Raw genomic sequence first — 5000 nt, 5'->3', positions numbered from 1 at the left:
CGGGTGCGAGGTGGACTAACGTAAAGAATTATTACGTCCCGCGGACTCGGAGTGCCGTACGCGGAAATATTTTTCATCGACGGGCGAGGCGCGGAGTCGCCCTTGGTGCGCGGCGGCGTCCCCCGTGACCGGATCCGTGGACACTGTGCCCTTCATCGATTGCCGATTTTTGTCTGGTCGGCGTTCGACGGGTGCGAGGTGGACTAACGTAAAATATTAATACGGCAAGTGGATGTGGTTTACCGGTATTATTCGGTGCGGGCATTCGGCGAGCACGTCCCGCGGACTCGGAGTGCCGTACGCGGAATATTTTTCCTCGACGGGCGAGGCGCGGAGGTCGCCCTTGGTGCGCGGCGGCGTCCCCGTGACCGGATCCGTGGACACTGTGCCCTTCATCGATTGCCGATTTTTGTCTGGTCGGCGTTCGACGGGTGCGAGGTGGACTAACGTAAAGAATTATTACGTCCCGCGGACTCGGAGTGCCGTACGCGGAAATATTTTTCATCGACGGGGCGAGGCGCGGAGTCGCCCTTGGTGCGCGGCGGGCGTCCCCCGTGACCGGATCCGTGGACACTGTGCCCTTCATCGATTGCCGATTTTTGTCTGGTCGGCGTTCGACGGGGTGCGAGATGGACTAACGTAAAGAATTATTACGTCCCGCGGACTCGGAGTGCCGAACGCGGAAAAATTTTTCTTCGACGGGCGAGGCGCGGAGTCGCCCTTGGTGCGCGGCGGCGTCCCCGTGACCGGATCCGTGGACACTGTGCCCTTCATCGATTGCCGATTTTTGTCTGGTCGGCGTTCGACGGGTGCGAGGTGGACTAACGTAAAGAATTATTACGTCCCGCGGACTCGGAGTGCCGTACGCGGAAATATTTTTCCTCGACGGGCGAGGCGCGGAGTCGCCCTTGGTGCGCGGCGGCGTCCCCGTGACCGTGTCCGAACCACCGCGTGTGAAAATTCGATTTTTTTTTTTTCACTCGACGTCCTCGGTTATTCGTCGGTGCCGGGGGTGGGTGCACATGACGGCAGCCCCGGCGATGTCCGTCGACACGATTTCGAATTCAACTTTTCGAACGTAGTTTTTCCGTGTGCAATAACTCGTTAACCGTTGGTTCGATCTCGACGTACCCGAGACGTGTTCACGTCGTACGTTCCGAGTACTATAGGACACCGGTGTCCGCGACATTTAAATCGGTAATCCTTTATCCGCGGCCGTACCGCTACGCACGGAGATAGACCGATATTTGATTTTCGCTTAACCGCTACGCACTGTGATTGACTGTATTCCGACGGCGGGGTCTCGGTCAACCGTTTTCACGGTTTGCCGGTGACATCGACCGTACCGTTCATCACGGGCAGACCGCAGAGTCGTTGTCCAGGGATATCCCCCTTTGCCGAAAACCTTTACCGCGTAGAATTTCTGCGCTGACCGCGACGTTACAGGGGTGATTACCGTCGCCGAGCTGCGCGCCCGCCGTACCGTCTCGTCGCACGGACCACCGTGTGTGAAAATTCGATTTTTTTTTTTCACTCGACGTCCTCGGTTATTCGTCGGTGCCGGGGTGGTGCACATGACGGCAGCCCCGGCGATGTCCGTCGACACGATTTCGAATTCAACTTTTCGAACGTAGTTTTTCCGTGTGCAATAACTCGTTAACCGTTGGTTCGATCTCGACGTACCCGAGACGTGTTCACGTCGTACGTTCCGAGTACTATAGGACACCGGTGTCCGCGACATTTAAATCGGTAATCCTTTATCCGCGGCCGTACCGCTACGCACGGATTTTGTGATTTTCGCCTAACCGCTACGCACGGTGATTGACGGATTTTCGATTCTCGGCTAACCGCTACGCACGGTGATGGCGAAGTTCCTTCGACTCGGGTGTACCACTACGCGTGAATACCCCCGTCGCACATTGTGAAACTCGAGATTTTGTAAATTTGTGAGCGACTCGGTCGTCGGCGTTCCGCCGGCGTCCGATCGCCAATCACGTACGACAGCAAAGCCACGGGCGACGCCGAAGCCGACGCGTCCATCGCCGCGCACCGGTCTGCCCCAGTCTTCGGAATGGTCAGCAATCCAGTGCCCTTCGATGGTATCCGTCCAAGTTTCGGCGACCGACCCATCTCGCACGCCGAGTGGCAAAACTCAACCGGCGTCCGCAGGCCCGCCTTCCGGTGGGCCTCCGACGCGCAAATCGTTTTTTTCAAAAATCGATGACGACTCCCGTTACCGTTCCGCAAGTTACGAGCTCTCGACGCCAAAACATTCCCGCCGCGGCCGGCCATCGTCGCCGGTGCCCGGCGGTCGCCGGGGCGAAGCCCCGGGACGACGGACTTCGCGTCGCGTCCCCGGCTTCCCCCACGATCTCGGCTGGGGGGCCGTTATAAACCTGGCGAGAGGCGCTAGCGCGGTAATTCTCCGTCCGCTGAAAACGGACGGCGTACGCGCTAACCCCGACTCTCGTCAACGCACGGGTCACGTCGCGTCGGGCGAGCGCTCGCTCTCCGCGTGTGTTCGGTCTACCGCACGCGACCGCCGCCGCAGTCGCCCCGCGTTCTGCGGGTGCTCAGTGCGGCGCTCGCGTCGACCGAAGCGCGCGGTTTACGGGCGCCCGTCCGCGCACGTATCCCACTCGAACCGCGGTCGGTCGTGCGCCGTGACCGTATACCGGTCACGGTCGTTTCGACCTTCCTCGGCGTCGGCTCGCCCACGGGCGGACCGGCGCTCGGACGCACGCGTCCCGAGACGAGTGTCCCGCGTCGTCGTCGCCCCTTGGTCGGCGTCGCCGCGGGGATCCGTCACGGGACCGCAGTTGTTGTAAAACCGAGATCCCTGGTTGATCCTGCCAGTAGTCATATGCTTGTCTCAAAGATTAAGCATGCATGTCTCAGTGCAAGCCGCATTAAGGTGAAACCGCGAAAGGCTCATTAAATCAGTTGTGGTTCCTTAGATCGTACCCAAGTTACTTGGATAACTGTGGTAATTCTAGAGCTAATACATGCCGACAGAGTTCCGACCGTCGCGGCGCCCTCGGGCGTCGCTCGCGGGAGGAACGCTTTTATTAGATCAAAACCGGCCCGTCGCGGCGCGCTTCGTGCGCGTCCCGATCGCGGCCCGCGCAAAGACCTGGTGACTCTGAATAACTTCGAGCTGATCGCACGGTCTCCGTACCGGCGACGCATCTTTCAAATGTCTGCCTTATCAACTGTCGACGGTAGGTTCCATGCCTACCGTGGTGGTAACGGGGTAACGGGGAATCAGGGTTCGATTCCGGAGAGGGAGCCTGAGAAACGGCTACCACATCCAAGGAAGGCAGCAGGCGCGCAAATTACCCACTCCCGGAACGGGGAGGTAGTGACGAAAAATAACGATACGGGACTCATCCGAGGCCCCGTAATCGGAATGAGAACACTTTAAAACCTTTAAACGAGGATCAATTGGAGGGCAAGTCTGGTGCCAGCAGCCGCGGTAATTCCAGCTCCAATAGCGTATATTAAAGTTGTTTGCGGTTAAAAAGCTCGTAGTCGGATCTGTGTCTGGGCGGTGCCGGACCACCCTGGCGGTCCGTCGTGTCGCGGCCGGCCGTGTCGCGGGACCACGTGTCCCGTCGGCGCGGTCGTCGTCGCGCTCGTCAGCCGTCTCGGGGTGTTAGTTACCGGCACGTCGGCCGGACGTATTGTCGGCAGGCGGACACGTGTCTCGGGCTTCCGGCGCGCCGCGCGGCCACGCGTCGCGCGGCCGTCGGGGTTCGACGACGGCGGCCGCCTACTCCAATCTTGCTGCGCGGTGATCTTCACCGATTGCCGTCGGCGGGCCGACACGTTTACTTTGAACAAATTAGAGTGCTCAAAGCAGGCTCAAATCTGGCGGGGCGGCTTCACGGCCGTCTCGTCAAAAGGCCCTGAATACTGGTCGCATGGAATAATGGAACAAGACCTCGGTCCCGCGCATCTCCGCCCTTCGCGGGCGCGCGAAATCGCCCTCCGGGGCGTTTCCGTGCGCGGGCCGCCGGGCCGCGGGCGCCAGTCGCCCGCGCGTCCCGCCGGGCCGGTTTTCGGGACCGGAGGTAATGATCAACAGAGACGGGCGGGGGCATTCGTACCGAGACGTTAGAGGTGAAATTCTTGGATCGTCTCGAGACGAACTGACGCGAAAGCATTTGCCAAGTTACGTTCTCGTATGATCAAGAACGAAAGTTAGAGGTTCGAAGGCGATCAGATACCGCCCTAGTTCTAACTGTAAACGATGCCAGCTAGCGATCCGCCGGCGTTTCATTAACGACCCGGCGGGCAGCTTCCGGGAAACCGAAGCTTTTCGGTTCCGGGGGAAGTATGAATTGCAAAGTTGAAACTTAAAGGAATTGACGGAAGGGCACCACCAGGAGTGGAGCCTGCGGCTTAATTTGACTCAACACGGGGAAACCTCACCAGGCCCGGACACCGGAAAGATTGACAGATTGAGAGCTCTTTCTTGATTCGGTGGGTGGTGGTGCATGGCCGTTCTTAGTTGGTGGAGCGATCTGTCTGGTTAATTCCGATAACGAACGAGACTCTGTCCTGCTAACTAGGCGGGTAACCCCGGGTCGGCGTGTGCGCGGCGCGGGCGGTTTCGGCCGTTCGTGTTCGCGTACCCGTCGGCTCGGCCCGGTATCCCCGAACGCGTTCGCCCGTCGTCCACGGCGGTCGTCGAGCGCGGCCGCGCCATCCGCGTCCCGGCGTGCGGCGGGCGTGTGTCGGCCGGGGGGCAACCTCCGGTCGGCGCGCGTCCGTCGTGCGTCGGGCTCCGTGGTGAAGCGCGCCGTGTTCGCGGCCGTCGCCGGCGGATCACGATACGTTACTAGGGCTACCGCCGGCTCCCAGGAGCTTAAACTCTTCTTAGAGGGACAGGCGGCGGACGAAAATAGCCGCACGAGACTGAGCGATAACAGGTCTGTGATGCCCTTAGATGTTCTGGGCCGCACGCGCGCTACACTGAAGGAATCAGCGTGTGTTAA

This window comes from Metopolophium dirhodum, unplaced genomic scaffold (assembly GCF_019925205.1).
Source record: "Metopolophium dirhodum isolate CAU unplaced genomic scaffold, ASM1992520v1 scaffold17, whole genome shotgun sequence".
Lineage (NCBI taxonomy): Eukaryota > Metazoa > Arthropoda > Insecta > Hemiptera > Aphididae > Metopolophium > Metopolophium dirhodum.
Note: the sequence above shows the minus strand (reverse complement) of the source record.